Source organism: Triticum dicoccoides, chromosome 5A, assembly GCF_002162155.2.
Source record: "Triticum dicoccoides isolate Atlit2015 ecotype Zavitan chromosome 5A, WEW_v2.0, whole genome shotgun sequence".
Taxonomy (NCBI): domain Eukaryota; kingdom Viridiplantae; phylum Streptophyta; class Magnoliopsida; order Poales; family Poaceae; genus Triticum; species Triticum dicoccoides.
In genome coordinates, this window is record NC_041388.1 from 176,293,767 (window position 1) to 176,313,227 (window position 19,461).

The window sequence follows — 19,461 nt, forward strand, 5'->3', positions numbered from 1 at the left end:
TGTCATGGCGAGAGATGCCCTTGTGTGTGTATATGCAAGGGGGGAGGGGATAGAGGCATGAGGAGATTTTTTTGTGTGTGGTGTATATGTTGGTATGTGTGGTTGTGAGAAGATAATGAGACCTGGGGGGCAGAGGGTGTGTCACCGCATGACGTCCGGTGGGCCGAAGTGAGGCCCTTGGTTCGGTTCTGTCCTGCGCCACATTGGTCATACAAGACAAAGATAGCAGAATCGTGAAGGACTCTGTGTTCACTAACAAAGCCTGCTAGGATTTGTAAACCTAGGTCCTCGGACTAAGGTAACCCCTTATCTCTGATATTACTATTCATCCAACCTAACTTTAAGGGGCATCCTACAGAATGCTCTGCTAGAATCATACTCGTCAATTAGGAAGATAGGTGTGAGACAATGCGTGAGAGACAGGCCTAAAGATGATGTGCGTACGGGAGACACATAGGCAGGTCTATGTATATAGAAAGGGTCGATGGGGATTGTGCGTGTGTATGCTTGTGAGAGGAAGAGTGCTTGTGATAAAGGTTAGTGAAAATAGTCGTGAATGGTTATGAGAGGGGGGAGGGTTATATCGAGAGCATGTCTGCGAGAAAGACACCTCGGGAGAGAGTTTCTGAGCATGTGTGAGAGACCACCGATGGAGAGTGAAACTACACGTAAAAGACTGATGTACACATTGATTCAAAATATAAATGGTATCCAAATATTAGGATGGCATCATGATATTTGCAACTCGCGTAAGGAACGACCATTGATCCATCAGACATCTAGATTCTATCGAATTTGAGCATGTCTATGTTATTATTCGACATAATTGATCCACATAGTTAGTATTTTGAACTCTAGAAAATGCATCACTTTAGCAATCGAATATAAACGTGAGTATAGTTCATGTTGTGTGTGTAAAGCACATTATGCACACGAAAGTTACACAATGAACATTATAAATAGCTAGCTATGAACTAGCATACATTTGAATTCAACTTAAGGTGGTTTAAAAAATTCGAATTCAACATGAAGTCCATTCAATTATTTGAATTCGATATCATGGCATTTGTAAATCATAACTAAATTATGGGGGCACCAATCTTTGCTCTGCTTTTGTACATAATAGCATATATAGTCGTGTACAAAATAGATTCAAATTTACCTCCTCCATTCCAAATTAATCATAGTTATGGGATTTTCAAGTGTCAAAATTTCAAAAAGAAGCGCATAATTTAGTGAGGTTTTCAAACATACAAGATCAAATTTAACGTTGTCTATTTAGGTCAATCCTCCAAGTTCAAGAGTACTCTAAACGTGAATGCTTCTGTTTCAAAATTTCAAACGAAGCGCCAAAACAACCTCTACTCGCCCGAAACCGCGTGAGACCAATGTATGGTAGAAGGAAATTACTTCTCTAACTTCGACTCGTGAAACCTACCGGCCCGACGTCCAAAGGTCCAAACAGGGGTAGGTTTGTAGATTCATCTAGACGCCATGCAACCGCCTCCTAAAAAATCCATACACAATGGCCGCCTAAAAACACATGCGCGCGGCCGAAATCGCTCTCGCCTGCTATTTGGGACACCTGGGATTACCATCCTACCCCCGACCTGCAGTAGGTCCGAAATTTAAGAGGGGGGCAAAGTTTGTACTTTCCCCAAATTTCGAACAAGCACGTCCCATCTGTTCAAAAAAACCAAAAAACAAGCGCGTCCCAGACCGAAACATGGTTCTCCCTTAGCTTCCCCCGCCCCGCCCCCACGTACGATTCCGCATTCGCACTCCATGGGCGCCAAAACTACCTCTCCACCAGCCGCGAAACCCCGGCGTCCTTCATCCGGCACCCCATCCCACCCTTCAACCACCGCCCTCCTCCATCACGCCGGAGCCGATACCCCGACGTCGTCATCCACCGCAACTTCAATGGCAACGCCCTCCACGACTAGTAGTTGAAGCCGAGGCCGAGTTGTCCGTACCCGAGCCAGTTCAACCATGCTATACTGCGCCTCACCGCTGCCGCTCCAACGTCGCCACCATCCACCACACTGGTGTTGTTCCCCCTACACCGTCCTTCGCCTCCTCGGATCTGCTTTCCCTCCGACAACAAACAGCCACTGCAACATAGTTAACAATTTGGCCATGGGTTTGTCCAAGGCTCGACCCTCCTCCAAAACAGCGGTTCCCCAGGTAAAACCAAGAAAATCGCCGCAACATCCGGAGGACCCAACACTCGCAACCGGTAATGGTACTCCTCTTCCCTTATTCGTGCAAATCTTACGTGTCTGCTTGCACGGTATTCATCCCATAGAATACACTAGTTGATTGATTCTTCTTGATACTAGATGTTCCTAGTAACTCGTGATGCACAAGGTTTCTCCTCATACACTATTTCACCTTAGCTGGAGGTCCATCGCCCCTGGATTTCAATTCCTGGTCAGTTGATTCCCAATTAAAGGAAGCATTCCCTAGCGTAATAGGCGCTAGTCCACCTATTACGCCGGGGAAGCAACGCCTTAGTGTTTATCTTAGGGGTGTGTGGTTCCTAGAGCTGCTGGCGCCCGATCTGGAGGTCGGCCGGGATTAAAGGGATGGCTGGGGGCGCTGCCAAGCACGGCGGTGGTGTGAGGTCGAGTGGAGGGCAGGGCGGAAGAGGCAAGGGTCTAGGCCGGTGGTCCCTAGCGGTTCGAGAAGATCGTCAATAGTGACTGGCGGGAGGTAGACGAAGGTCATCTGCCCGTTCCTTATAGATCGGACGGTTCATAAAAAATTGACTGACCTATTTATTTTCAGTCGACTGTTATTTTGATATGACCACATGTGGTGGTGTGCTGGAGGAGTACCTGCATTTCCCATTCATCCGTGTGCTCATATATTACAAAATCATACGGAGTAGAATCTAATTTTTTTTGCCATGCAATGTTGTAGAGCTATCATATGTCTCTTGTCATTTATTTTTCAGCCACCTTCTATCTGCTATTTTTATAGTGCATTAGTTTTGCACACACTTCACCCATATATACACTCACTATTGTTTTTTTATGCATGTGTATTTTATACTCTGCCAACCGGTTGACAGAAGCACGAAATAAAAGAGAGAAGCAGCTCCAGCTTTCTTCGGGCTTAGGCAAGACACATTTCAGCACTATAAAGGGTGCAATTTCAGGAGATGGAGACGGTAAACATAGCTCTTGAGTTGATGATCTTGGTCGCCATGAACCACCATCCCAGGTGCTTGCTTTATCTCCGTGGTGTCATATGTGGTTGCATGTTGCATATGGTGTCTAGCTTGTATTCGAAAGGCCGAAGTCGATCTTTATTAAGATAAGGAAAGATATTTTTTACATGAACCACCATCCCGGGAGCACTAGAAGACAAATAGCTAGTCAGGGCATTGACCAAGCCAGTGACAAGCCCAGCACAGACAAGCATCACCTCGAAGCCAACTAAAAAGCCACTATGGTGGCGAAGTAGCCCTCCTTCCACGAGGCTCTCAGGTCCTAGATGATCATGCTCACCACTCCAGCAGGATGTCTTGTAAGTGCATCTAGTGCCACCCCTAGTTGGTTTTGGAGTATTGACGATAAACCTAGTTGAGGGACTAATGTGTTTGTGAGAATTGCAGGATAACACAGGTAGAAGTCCCTCATTGATTAGGTTCTACTACCAGAGATGACCCCTAAAAATGTATGAAGACATTGAAGTCAAAGGTGGTATATGAAGATATTCACATTGAAGACTATGACAAGAGAAGACACTATATGAAGCCTATGGAGCTCGAAGACTTAGATCTTTCGTAGTTCCTTTTCTTTTGTGTTGAGTCATAGGAACCACCGTACTGTTAAGTGGGGTCCAAGAGAACCAGTCAGAATGACTGAAGTGATGCCTAAACCAAAAACCTATGTCTTCGAGTGAAGACTATGAGAGCGAATCTTGTCCAGAGTCGGACAAGTCAGCTTTTCTTGTAGCCCAAGTAAAGTTGCCATGTGAGTTTGAAATCTGACCGTTGGAACATGTGTCAGTTCCTTAGTGACCCAGGGTCATTTCGGACAAATCAGGTCGGGTTGCCAAGTGGCTATAAATAGCCCACCCCCTACAACCATAAACGGTTGGCTGCTCAGATTGAAAGCACTGCTTTTGTCGTTTGAGAGCAACCCACCTCGAAGCCTTTGAGAGAGAATTCCTTGCGAGGATAAAGCCCTAACCACCAGAGCCAGAGAGAATTGGGCATCACTTAAGTCTTCTTGTCTGTGTGATCTGAAGACTTATTACACTTGAGGACTATGCATCCTCTAGCCGGTTAGGCATCGCGTTCTGAGCATCCAAGAGACATTGTGGATTGCCGGTGAACGAAGTCTGTGAAGGTTTGGGAGTCTACCTTGAAGACTTACCAGAGTGATTGGGTGAGGTCTATGTGACCTTAGCTCAAGGAGAATACGGTGAGGACTGGGTGTCCTGAGCTGCGTGTTCAGTACTGGGTGTCCGGGACTATGTGTCCTAAGGTTTAAATACCTAGCCGCTGCAACCAGACGTACAGTTGTCACAGCAACTGGAACTGGTCCAACAAATCATTGTCTTCAACGAGTCACTGGTTTCATCTTCACTTCACTTTACTTACTGTTACTCCTTGTGAAGTCATTGTATGTTTGCTCTATCATTTGTCTTCACTGAGTGACTGCGTGTTCTGTTTGGCTTCACAATATCTTCCTACCCGATCCTTACTACCTACCTGCTATTAGTCTTTGTGCTTTCACTTCATTGAATACTTGACTATGGTTTGCCTAGTGTAGTCTACCTTCCGCTGCATGGTAATAGGTTTAATTTTATCATTTGTCTTCAAAACTCCCATGTTCTGAAGACTTTCATAAAAATCGCCTATTCACCCCCCCTCTAGTCGATATAACGCACTTTCAATTGGTATCAGAGCAAGGTGCTCCCTTGTTCTGTGTGATTCGGTTTAACCACCTGGAGTTTTAGCTATGTCGACTGCAGGGATAATTAAAGTCTCCGCTACGTGCCCCGTCTTCGATGGAACTGAATATCCCTACTGGAAGAATAAGATGCGCATGCATCTTGAAGCCATTGACGTCGACCTATGGTATGTCGTCGAGAATGGCGTTCCCAAGGCTGGAGAAGGTGTCACTGCTGCTGATGTCAAGAAATTCGTTCAACTGGACTCTACTGCCAAGAATATCATCTATGGTCATCTGACCAAAGGACAGTATGGCTCTGTGAGTGCTTTGAAGACATCCAAGCTGGTCTGGGACTGGCTCTCCAAGGTAAATGAAGGCATCTCAACCCAGAGAGATCAGAGAATCAGTGTCCTTCGCAACCTCTTCAACCGCTTCAAGCGAAATGACAATGAGAATGTCCAACACACATTTGACCGACTCACTGACATCACAAATGAGCTTCAAGCCCTCGGTGCCACTGAGATTACCAAACACGAAGTCGTCAAGACGCTGCTGAGATCACTTGATAGTTCGTTTGACATCCTGGCCCTGATGATTCAAGAACGTCCTGATTTCAAGACACTCGATCCGTCTGACATACTTGAGAGGCTCAACACACATGAGTTTCAGCTTTCGGAGAAAAGAGATATCTACGGTCCAAACTATGGGCGAACTCGTGCCTTGAAGGCAAAAGCTGTCTCCTCATCTGAAGAAGAATCTGACAACAGTTCTGATGATCCTGAAGACATTGGAAGGGAACTTTCTATGCTTGTCAAGAAGTTCCAAAAATTCACCAAGAAGAAAGGCTTCAGAAAGTCTTCCCGATCAAGTTCAAGGAATGATGAAGCTCCTGCTCATGACTACAAGAAGAAAACATGTCACAAGTGCAAGAAACTTGGCCACTTCATCTCTGAGTGTCCACAGTGGGACAATGAGAACAAAAAGAAGAAGAAGAGCAAGGAATATGACTCTGACGACAAGAAGAGGAAGAAGAAATACTCAAAGTTTTCTTCCAAGTCTTCCTCAAAGTCTTCATCACACAAGAAGAGCTCATCTGGCAAGGCACGTGCGTTTGTTGGCAAGGAAATGGATTCAGAGGAGGAGTCTGCTTCTGAGGAGGCGGAGGTGGAGTCTGAGGAGGAATCCGACTCAGGCGTCGCAAGTCTGGCTACAACATACGTTGCCAAGTCCATCTACAACACTGAAGACAATGACTTCATCACCGACACCGATGCAAATGACAAGGACTACTCCGCTTCTACCTACTGCTTCATGGCACGCGGTGCCAAGGTAAACACACGCACTACTCACTATCAAACATCTAGTGACGATGACTCTGATTGTGGTTCAAAACCTAGCTACAAAACACTTGCTAAAATTGCAATTGAACAACAGAAAGCTATGGAACATATTCAAAAACTGTTAGAGAGAAGCGATGATCTGTTAGGTGCTGAAATGACTCGATCTGAATCCTTAATTGTAGACATAAAAAATCTTCACGTTAAGTATCAGGAACTTGAAAGTCGTCATGAAACTCTCTCAACAACTCATGAAAAGCTTTCCTATGATTATCTTCAAAGGAAGCAGGATCTTGAGAAATTGAGAGCGGTTCATGAAGATCTTCAAACAGAAAACAAGTCACTTCGCGCCAAACAGATCAGTCCCGCTCAGGAAGGATTTGAACCACCATTCTTAAATGCATTGAGCGTGATAATGCTACTTCTGTTGCTGAATGTTCTACTGCTACTGCTGTTGCAATATCTTCAACTGTTGATGCGGTAACTAACCCCTCTGCTGAGGATACCACCGCTATTGCTGATGAGAATGCTAGGTTGAAGACATTGCTTGAAACAGGGATGTACAAAAGTCTTCAAGGGCATCAAACACTATGTGATGTCCTCAAAAAGCAGATTCTGAACCAAAACCCTAGGAAAGAGGGTGTTGGGTTCGTAAGGAAAATGAATGCAGATGGCTCTTACTGGAAACCTGAGCAGTACCCCAAAACCATGTGGGTTGCTGCAAAGGAACCTTCAGCAGATCCATCCAATCTAACTGGCTTCACTTGTGCTAATCCCATTATCATTGATGAATCCTTTGACGCAAACTATATACTGTTTAAGAATCAGAATGGTGAAGTGTTTTCCAGGTACATTGGTACTAACTGCAGGAATGGACCGCCTATGAAGAAGATCTGGGTTCCGAAAAGGTGTCTGGAAAATCTTCCTGTGAATGTCTTCATGACACCTCACGTGAAGAAGACAAACCTCAGACCAAAGGCTTCATACGGTCCAAAGGCTTCATACAAACAGAGGACTCACCTGAGTCGCACTAACGCAAATTTTTTGCAGGGAAACCATACTCAGGCATATGAATATGAGAGCGGTTCATCAAACCGCCATGTTCATAAGACCAAGAACTATTCTGCTTATTCTTATGAGTACTATTGTCCGCCTGCAAGACTGTTTGCTAGGGCTTCAAAGCCAAAATTCTCAGATGCTGCACTTAGACTTATTGCTTCTAAGCCACCTGTGAAGATGTGGGTGGCTAAGAAAGCTTAACTCTATTTTACAGGGAAAGGTCTCCAGCAGAAAACCAAAATCGTCTGACGCTATTGCTGGGGACCTTAAACATCTTGTAGGGCGCAAGATCAAATGCCCAAATGGTCTTACTATGTACTTCATACCCGAATCGCTTGCTACTCTCCCTATTAGTCCTAACCTGGATCTAAGCTTTCATAACCCATTGGTTCGTCAAATGTTTTTGCTTCACAATGCTCTTGGTGAAGCCTATCCCCCTAACTGCACTGTAGGGTACGAAACCAGCGTCTTCAGAATGGATTATTGACAGTGGGTGTACAAATCACATGACTGGCAAAAGAAGTCTTCTTATGGACTCAACCTTACGTCCATCCGACAAGAGCCACATCACATTTGCTGACACTGGTAAAAGTAAGGTATTGGGTCTAGGTAGAGTTGCAATCTCAAGGGATCAACACATGGATAAAGTCATGCTTGTTGAATCCCTTGGCTTCAACTTAATGTCTGTCTCAATGCTTTGCGATTTGAACATGATCGTAATGTTTGGAAAATATCGTTGCCTTGTACTAATGGAATCTGACAAGTCTCTAGTGTTTGAAGGGTATTGAAAAGATGATTTGTACGTGGTAGATTTCTCAGCAGGGCCACAGCTTGCAGTATGTCTTCTAGCAAAGGCTTCAGAATGCTAGCTCTGGCATCGGAGGCTTGGACATGCTGGCATGAGGAACCTCCACACCCTTGTGAAGAAGAAGCATGTCATAGGCATCGAGGGCGTCAAGTTCAAGAAAGACCACTTATGCGGTGCCTGTGAAGCAGGGAAGAAGACGAGGGCCAAACATCCCTCGAAGACAATCATGACCACTACTCGACCCTTCGAACTGCTTCACATGGATCTTTTCGGTCCCACTCATTACTCAACTCTAAATACTACTGCTTGCCTCTATGGCTTTGTTATTGTTGATGACTATTCTAGATATACTTGGGTGCACATAATCCTTTACAAGACTGAAGTGCAGGATGTCTTCAAACGCTTCGCCAATCGAGCTATGAACAATTTTGGCGCCAAGATAAAGCACATCAGAAGTGACAATGGCACTGAATTCAAGAACACTGGCCTTGATACATATCTTGATACATTGGGCATCACACATGAATTCTCAGCCCCGTACACGCCACAGCAGAATGGCGTCGTCGAACGCAAGAACAAAACACTAATTGAGATGGCCAGAACGATGCTAGATGAATACAAGACCCCAAGAAAATTCTGGCCCGAAGCCATTGATACTGCATGCCATACAATCAATCGTGTTTATCTTCACAAGCTACTGAACAAGACATCTTATGAGCTCCTTACTAGCAAGAAGCCAAATGTCAGTTACTTCAGAGTATTTGGCGCAAGGTGCTGGATCAAGGACCCACATCACAGCTCAAAATTTGCACCAAAAGCACATGAGGGTTTTATGCTTGGATATGGAAAGGATTCGCACTCCTACAGAGTCTTCAATCTCTTTCATTACAAAGTGGTTGAAACAGTGGATGTGCGGTTCGATGAGACCAACGGTTCACAAAGAGAGCAGCTACCAAATGTGCTAGATGAAGTTCCATCCAGTGAAACAATCAAGCTAATGGGAACTGGAGAAATTATACCTTCTGAAGCTCATCCTGAAGAAGAACTTATCATTTCAGCACCTGATCAACATGAAGACAATGCTCAGCCTGAAGACATTCCTTCCAACAACGACAATGAACAGCAAGAGCAAAGTCTTCGCCCTGTACATCCTCGCGTTGCCAATGAAGTGCAGATTGAAAGAATAATTGATAGCATCAATGCACCTGGTCCACTCACTCGTTCAAGGGCAACTCAGCTAGCAAATTTTTGTGGGCACTTCGCATTCGTCTCAATAGCAGAACCCAAGAAAGTTGAAGAAGCCTTCATGGAACCTGAATGGATTCAAGCTATGCAAGAAGAGCTTCAACAGTTTGAGCTGAATAATGTATGGGAACTGGTTAAGCGTCCTGATCCATGGAAGCACAATATAATAGGCACCAAATGGATATACCGCAACAAGCAAGATGAGCATGGTCAAGTTGTCAGAAACAAAGCTTGTCTCGTTGCTCAAGGATATACTCAAGTGGAAGGCATTGACTTCGATGAAACATTTGCTCCTGTGGCTAGACTTGAAGCCATACGCATACTGCTGGCTATGCAAATCATCATAACATACTTCTATATCAAATGGATGTGAAGAGTGCCTTTCTCAATGGCAAGATTGAAGAAGAAGTGTATGTTGCACAACCGCCTGGCTTTGAAGATCCAAAACATCCTGACATGGTATACAAGCTCAACAAGGCACTGTATGGCCTCAAACAAGCCCCTCGGGCCTGGTATGACACACTCAAATACCTCCTGAAGAGCAAAGGCTTCATACCTGGTTCCCTAGATCCCTCTCTTTTCACTAAGACATATGATGGTGAACTGTTTGTGTGCCAAATATATGTGGATGACATTATCTTCGGCTGCACCAATCAGAAGTACAGTGAAGAGTTTGGATATATGATGCAAGAGAAATATCAGATGTCCATGATGGGGGAGCTGAAGTTCTTCCTTGGTCTTCAAATACGACAACAACACAATGGCATCTTCATATCTCAAGAGAAGTATCTCAAAGATTGCCTGAAGAAGTTCGGTATGCAAGACTGCAAAGGCTTCACAACACCAATGCCAGCCAAACATCATCTGGGTCCTGACGACAATGGTAAAGAGTTCGATCAAAAGGTATACTGCTCCATGATTGGTTCTTTACTTTATCTATGTGCATCTAGGCCAGATATTATGCTTAGTGTTTGCATGTGTGCTCGATTTCAAGCGGCACCAAAGGAGTCGCATCACTTAGCTGTGAAGCAAATTCTTTGATATTTGGCTCACACCCCAACTCTAGGATTATGGTATCCAAAGGGCTCAGAGTTTGATCTGGTTGGATTCTCGGATGCTGATTATGCTGGTGACAAAGTTGATCGCAAGTCTACATCAGGCACATGTCACTTTCTGGGACGATCACTTGTATGTTGGTCTTCAAAGAAGCAGAACTGTGTATCTCTCTCCACTGCTGAATCTGAATACATTGCTGCTGGATCTTGCTGCGCTCAGCTTCTGTGGATGAAGCAAACACTCAAGGACTATGGCATTCATCTGAAGCAAGTGCCACTTTACTGCGACAATGAAAGCGCCATCAAGATTGCCAACAACCCAGTTCAGCACTCGAAAACAAAGCACATTGAAGTTCGTCATCACTTTCTCAGAGATCATGTTGTGAAGGAAGACATTGATATCATACACGTCAACACTGAAGAGCAATTGGCAGATATCTTCACCAAGCCCTTGGATGAGAAGAGGTTTTGCAAGTTACGGTGTGAGCTAAATATCCTGGAATCCTCAAATGTCATGTGATCAGGCACACATCCTAACCCTTATGCATATTGATGACTTAGATGTGCAACACACGAAGTAAAGTATATCTTCAACCAATGAAGACATACATTCTAAGTGTGAATACATTAATGTGGAATTTGACTTCGGAGCGCCACGATAATTGTGCGCCGTGTCTGGGTCTAATACTTCCTATACGGTGGGTAACGCCACCACCAAACGTTCTATTTTGAAGTGTTTCACTCATGGCGTTACCTTGCAATGTCTGCACATTTGGTTTGGCTTCGATCTCAACATATATTCATGATTATCTTCACTATGTTGATTATATATATATATACTAGTGTTCTGTCCTCTACAGCATTCACTTATAGCTATGTCTTCGTGTTGAATCTTTTGAACTAAGTGAATGTGATCGGACCCTAAACTCTCTATACTTTCTATCTCAAACTCTATCTCCCCAAGTCATATGCATTCTATTGAAACTGTCAAATGTCTTCTCTGCGTCCTTGTCAGCAGAAGATACAGAGACAACCATTAAATCCGTTTTCAATGCTCATTCCTCCACATGAAATCCGGAGAAGTAGGAACGACCACCCGACAATCCAGGCGTGCATGGGACATGGAACAAACCCCAAAATTCCGCATAATGGCCACGTGTTCCTCAGATGCGAATCGCCAGGGGCACCTGCGTAATAGCACAGTGCCGCCCCTGTGCCTATAAATACACACTCACAGCGGTCATTATCTCTTCTTCCACCCTCGCACGAACCCTAGCGCCACCGCTAGCCCTCGACGACGCCGGCGACGAAGCGCTTCGCTGCTGCAACCTCTCCGACGCCATCTTCATGCCGACCGCGGACATCGTCCTCTCTGCCGTCGCCGTAGGTGTCCTCCATCGCCAAGTTAGGGCACGGAAGATCGAACTGCTCGGCCTCATCTTACACTCCGTCTAGCAGTTCTTAGTGTGGTAAATAAAACTTCCTCTTTTACAGCACCATTGATCCTATGGATTTGTCACTTTCTACCACAAGCAGTTTCTGTTCACACAAGCTAGATCTCTCTCATACTGCATCTCATAACATGCCTAGTATATTCACTTGTGCTTCACAAAGTAGTTAGATTCCTCACTTGTACTGATCTGTGGATTCGTACAAATCTGGAACCAACTTCTTATCTGTGAGTGAATGTCTTCGCACGATGAGGTCCATGCCTTCTAAATTGATTTATCTTCAAAATCTTCTGAGAATGCATATGACCTCTTCCCCTTCCCTCGCACCTTAATGCTGTCACATGCACATGTCCGTGGGAGAATCCTTCGGTTCTCATAGTCTGCATTCATTTGTAGAATTCTTACAGCATCACATAAATTCTCCCGAAGCCAGTTCCTGTTGGTCCAGCAAACAAAAACCTTTGAAGCCTTTGAATGTCTTGAAGCCTTTCAGGTTAAAGTTTATGGCTTCAGAGAAAGCATCAAGGAAGGGTGGCAGAAAGCATCGTGGTGAGACCTCCAGAGATCTGCCAGATGAACTCTCAGAAATGTACAAGACAGATCCTGAAGAGGATTACAGTCAGCGCAAGACCCGAATCCAATGGATTCGAAGATATTGGGCAGAACAATGGTTCAAATACAGATTTGTGACCCAGGAGTATGCTGAGAAAAACGCCATCAAGAGACCATGGGGAGACATCCTATTCAAGAATCTTCTACCCAGGTCCAGAGATGAAGCCATTGCTCAAGGCTTCTATCCATGCATGGTCCGTGGACCACAGCCTGCTGATGCACACTCGTCGTCACTGCTATGGTGTCGTGATGACAATCTGTTCAAGCGCAACTTCCAGTTTGCTTAGAACTCAGGGAAGCAGAAAAAGAAGACTTTTGGGTTAGACTTCAACCCTGGTCCCTCAGCACCAAGGGCAGATGGCACACGAGATGCTGAACCCAATGTCATCGGTCCTTTCGCCAACCTTGAAGGCCTCATCACCTACATCTTAGTTCAAGGGACTGCAGTGAATGAGCCTGCAGCTAACACTGAATCAGAAGAAGCTCCTGCAGCTCTGAAGACAAAGAAGCTGAAGAAGCCTAAAGCTTCAAAACCTGCCCCTTCACCAAAAGTCTCAAGGGCGAAGCCACTGGCAACTGCACCTCCTGAAGACAGTGTGCATTCTGAAGACTTATCATGCGTCTCCAAGCCCCAGAAGGCCAATATGCCTCTGTCTCACACTGGCAAAGAGCTAACAGCTGCTGCCATTCTGCGCAATGACGACATTGATCTGTCAAGTGATGAAGATCTTGCAGATGACGCTCTTGAGCAACTCATCAAGAGCAAAGAAGAAGCAGAAATCTTCAATGATCTGCCTCTCTTTGATGTCACCATTATCCACAACTTCATTGACGAGTGGTTTGACACGCCAAACATCAGCTTTGAAGATATGCAGCTACCCATTGGCCTCAGTGTCGCCTTCCAAGGCGCCATTGCTTCAGAACTTGCTATTGCCCAGCGCATTGTTGAACTGAAGCAGAAGATTGACTATGAAAAGGCTCAGTTCAAGAAGCATATGGCCAAGCTCAGCGTGCAAGAAGTGAAGAACTTCAAGACAATGATGCACGAGCTCAAGGAAGCCTTTGTGAAGAAGCGTACAGAAGCTCAGGGTTCACGTGAGCGCATGAAGACTCTGGCTGACAGATGTGTGCAAGCCTATAATGAGGCTGAGAAGCGCAAGGCACTTGGGCGTCCTGGCATCAACCCCAGGATGGCCGCAAAGAAGAAGAAGAAGCCTGCTACGGCTGAACCTGATGCACCAAGGCAAGAAGCAGTTCCGATTGTCTTCCCAACTAGACTAACTGGCTCGAAGCCAAAAAGCCGGTCAACAGCTTCAGAGCTCAAGAAGACAAGGACTGCTGAGGCTGAAGCCAGGAAGAGGAAACACTCTGAAGCCTCTCCTACTGCCCCCTCCAAGAAGAAGAGGAAGACCAAGAAAGCTCGGGCTGCTTCCATAGAGCCCTTGATAGTTGAACCCATTTCTATGGTCTATCTTGAAGCTGAACGACAACTGACAATTCATGAGCCTGCTTCCATAGAGGCTCATGAAGCTGAAGACATTCCAACAGCTAATCCCATCGCCGCTGAAGACATTGGTCAACATGACAATGTAGAAGATGGTGCAGTCCTTCCTCAGCATGAAAACAGTGAACTCATCATCATTGGTCGTCCACTGACGCCAATTGCACAGGATGCTTCATGGGCGGATCGCCCATAAGAGGAAGAAGACTATGAGGCCCAGCCCACTTCAACTCCACAGGCGTCATCTGCGTTACGCAGGCTTTGCAAAGGTCCAAGGCCTCAAGTCTTTGCTGAAGACATTCCGGCTGCATCAGCCACAGAAGAAGGAGTCACACAAGATCCCACTCCCTTGTCCCACCAAGAAGCAGTTCTCTAGGAGAATGTGCTTGTGACCGACCCTCCAGCTAGTCAAGTGGAGGATGAAAATCGTGAGGCTGCCACAACCACCAATGAAGCTAATGTGGAGCCCTCCCCAGCAAAAGCTTCACAAGACAGCGAAGCCACTGATCCCGCCACTTCTGTTCCTGAGTCTGCTACCGGTCCCCAATTCAACTATCATGTTGAGCACAGACCTCAGGTCCAGAAGCCAATCCCAAGACTGCCAAGGTTTCCAGGTCCTGCATCAGCACCTGGCTCCTTCAACATCAATGGCTTCAGGGCAGACAACACGTTCTTCAATAGCTCCAGGAACCCCTACTCAAGGGAAAGGATATCATCTGATCGGTTCTGGAGCTATCCTCATCGAAGCTATTACTCTTGCATTCTGTACAACCAAGGTCGCATCTTCCCACACAAGCGCATTGACGTTGAAGCTATAGCTGGTCTGCCCTGTTTGGAAGAAGCTTTAGATTGCTTCAAGGAAGTTGGACTGCTGCCGTTCATTACTGACGAAGAGCATTGGAATGAAGAGCTGCTCCTTCAATTCTATGCCACACTTCACATCAGAGGGTACAGCAGAGATCCAAAGACTTGGGTCCTGGAGTGGATGACTGGCAACGTTCATCACGAAGCCAATGCATTTGACATCATTGAGCTCACTAGCTTGCCCACTCCTGGCGATCTCTTCGAGCAAGGCTGTCAGCTGCATACTGAAGCTATTGAGAGCATCTTTCAGCGGCCAGAACCTGATATGAGTCAGATGCTCAGCATGATGAAGCCCTTGCCCCAAGATGCTGCTTATCCCACAGAGTTCTTCATTGAAGACCTTGAGTATCTGCCAACAACCATCTATCACATCATCAGGTGAACTCTCTGGCTCATTAAAGGGCACTCTCCAAATGCCAAGCTTCAGGGTGCAATGAAGACTTTGGTCTTCTATATACTTCATGGAAAATGCTTCAATGCACAGGACTTCTTCATACGCCAACTTGCTGCATCAGGCATTGATCTGTTTGGTTTGAAGTTCTACGCCCCTTGGGTCATGTGGCTGATCAAGCTACACTCCGACATCTCGTATCAGCCCTCATCCCGCAACCATCATATCTTCTTGCCTGACGTGGACATGTCTACTGAAGCCATATATTCTGAGCCTGCCAAGCAACCTCTAAGTCTTCAGAATGCAGAACATCAGAGTTTTACTCAGAACGTTAAAGGAGTTGAAGCAGTTTCTCGGGTGTATCCTTTGGCTGGCACTACACGTGCACGACACCCTTTCTTCCACTGAAGCCACTGACAGTGCCACTGCTCCAAGACCTAAGAAGCGCACTCGTATTCTCAACAACCGAGAGCTTCTTGTGGCTCTACATCAGAAGCAGGATAGGCATCATGACTGGCTGAAGCGTCAGATGAAAAGCCTCTTGGTGGATGTTAATCGCACTCGAAATCTTGCCACCAAGAATGCTTTCGTTGCCCATGAAACCTGTCGCCGCACATGGAAAGGGCTCACAATGATGTGTTCTGAAGCTGATCTTCAAGAGGATGGCTTCATTGAGAGATTCAAGTTTGACTCCACACCTCGTCGAAGGGCTGTGCTGCTAGGAACTCCATCCCTTGAAGACTCTGAGTTCTCTTCCTCTGCTGCCACAGTGACTGCCAGAATTATTGAGGAAGAAGACGATGCTACTTCACCGCCACCTCCTTCAGCACCTCCAAGCTCTTCTGCACCGCCAAACAACACCGACAACCCTACTACTTCACCTACTCCTCACGGGAACGAGTAGAGGCTCTATGTCATCAAACCTTTTTGGTCATTACTGACAAAAGGGGGAGAAGCATATGAGATTGATAGTCTTCAAGCGGGTCCATATGGGTGGGTGCTTTATATTTTGCTTCGTGCTTACAACTCTCGTTTTTGCTACATTTGGTTCTTATGAGTTGTAACACTTAAACTAGATGGACGTCTGCTACTTATTTGCCACCTTGTTTTGCGAAGATAAATTCCGCATGTGCGACGATAAATTCCGCACTTAGCTCATTTTGCAGACGTCCATTTTCCATTATGCATGTCATTATCTTCATATACTTTCACATGCATAGTGGATTGTCATCATAAGTTGAAGTGGATCTCCACAAGTACAACCTGCCATGTGCATTTGCATTCCAAAAGCAAATTAACTTATATGCACATCTTCAGGGGGAGCCCTTGCAACTTATGAAGACAATTCCTTATCCTTTACAATTTCACAGATTATATTCCCCGTTGAAAACTTCAACTAGTTTGTCATCAGTCACCAAAAAGGGGGAGATTGTAAGTGCATCTAGTGCCACCCCTAGTTTGTTTTGGAGTATTGACGACAAACCTAGTTGAGGGACTAATGTGTTTGTGAGAATTGCAGGATAACACAGGTAGAAGTCCCTCATTGATTCGGTTCTACTACCAGAGATGACCCCTAAAAATGTATGAAGACATTGAAGTCAAAGGTGGTATATGAAGATATTCACATTGAAGACTATGACAAGAGAAGACACTATATGAAGCCTATGGAGCTCGAAGACTTAGATCTTTCGTAGTTCCTTTTCTTTTGTGTTGAGTCATAGAAACCACCGTACTGTTAAGTGGGGTCCAAGAGAACCAGTCAGAATGACTGAAGTGATGCCTAAACCAAAAAACTATGTCTTTGAGTGAAGACTATGAGAGCGAATCTTGTCCAGAGTCGGACAAGTCAGCTTTGCTTGTAGCCCAAGTAAAGTTGCCGTGTGAGTTTGAAATCTGACCGTTGGAACACGTGTCAGTTCCTTAGTGACCCAGGGTCATTTCGGAGAAATCAGGTCGGGTTGCCAAGTGGCTATAAATAGCCCACCCCCTACAACCATAAATGGTTGGCTGCTCAGATTGAAAGCACGGCTTTTGTCGTTTGAGAGCAACCCACCTTGAATCCTTCGAGAGAGAATTCCTTGCGAGGATAAAGCCCTAACTACTAGAGCCAAAGAGAATTGGGCATCACTTAAGTCTTATTGTCTGTGTGATCTGAAGACTTATTACACTTGAGGACTGTGCATCCTCCAGCCGGTTAGGCATCGCGTTCTGAGCATCCAAGAGACATTGTGGATTGCCGGTGAACAAAGTATGTGAAGGTTTGGGAGTCTACCTTGAAGACTTACCAGAGTGATTGGGCGAGGTCTATGTGACCTTAGCTCAAGGATAATACGGTGAGGACTAGGTGTCCTGAGCTGCGTGTTGAGGACTGGGTGTCCGGGACTGTGTGTCCTAAGGTTTAAATACCTAGCCGCTCCAACCATACGTACACTTGTCACAGCAACTGGAACTGGTCCAACAAATCATTGTCTTCAACGAGTCACTGGTTTCATCTTCACTTCACTTTACTTACTGTTACTCCTTGTGAAGTCATTGTATGTTTGCTCAATCATTTGTCTTCACTGAGTGACTGCGTGTTCTATTTGGCTTCACAATATCTTCCTACCTGATCCTTACTACCTAGCTGCTATTAGTCTTTGTGCTTTCACTTCATTGAATACTTGACTATGGTTTGCCTAGTGTAGTCTACCTTCCGCTGCATGGTAATAGGTTTAATTTTATCATTTGTCTTCAAAACTCCCATGTTCTGAAGACTTTCACAAAAATCGCCTATTCACCCCCCCTCTAGTCGATATAACACACTTTCATGTCTAGCTTGTATTTCTTCCAATTTTGTTAAATTGCATATGCTTAGCTTACACATTATACTTTTGAATATGAGATGCCTTCCTATTTTTGGTACATACTAGTACATCTGTCTATTAACCATGTTCTTACATCAAACTAATGTTCTTTTGTATACCTCATCAATCACTTATGATGAGGCAGTCAGGCCAGTGCACTACTGTGAGTAAAGATCATCATTTAAAGAATGCAACGTCAGCCTCCCCACATGATTCTCAAGAAACAACAAGGCTAGGTGAAGATAGTGAACATAGCTCTGTAGTTGATTACCGCATTTCCACTACATGAGCATCACAGGTGCTTGCTCTAACTTGGCAGCGTGACATGTGGTTGCATGTTGCATATGGTGTCTAGATTGTAATTCTTCCAATCTGGTTAAATTGCATGGGCTGTTCTGCTTAGTTTATACATTATACCTGTTAATGTGACATGCCTTCCTGTTCTTAGTACATAGTACATATGTCTATTAAGCATGTCCTTACATCAAACTATTGTTTTTTTGTATCCTGCCTCAATCAATATGATGAGACACCTTTAGTATATGCAGTGCAATATTAGTTGCATCTTTCATATGATTTATAACATGCGCTGCTTCTAATTTGTTGAAATGCCATTTATGATGGGACACTTTTAACTTGGCAGAGTCATATTGGTTGCATCTTTCATGTGGTGTCTAGCTCGCATTGCTTCTTATTTGTTGAAATAGCTTCTGCTTAGTTTACACAAACAATTGTGAATATGCCATTTTGTCTTGTTTTTCGTACATATTCGATCCTGTTATCATGTGTTTTCCTTACATCAAAGTAGTGATTGTCAGTATCATGCACGAATGAGTTCTGAAGAATGATTTTATTGGTTTTTCTTGTTGGTTTTACTTGATAATTAAAAATCAATAAAGCGGAAGGAAGTTAGAAATGCAGCGGATAAAGGTGCTTCTTCCAAATGGAGGGCCTCTACAGATTCTACTCCTCCACCCCAAGATGATTTGCAAGACAACACATGCATAGACACTCAATGTAGCTGTGTTGATGATGAGCATGTCTCCCCTAGTGCACCATCACAGGTGCTCCCTCTAAGTTGGCACTATTATATGTGGTTGCATGTTATGTATGATGTCTAGCTTGTGTTGCTTCTAACTTTGTTGAATTCCATCTTCTTACTTTACACATTATACTTGTGAATAAGACACGTGTTCCTGTTTCTAGAACATACAATATCTGTCTATCACACCATGTTTTTACATCAAAGTACCACTGTTGTGTAACCTGCAACAATCACTTATCATAAGACACATTTGACTTGGGAGTGTGATATAGGTTACATCTTAGATTCTTTTCTAGCTTGTACTACTTCTAATTTGTTGAAATGGCACTTATGACGAGAC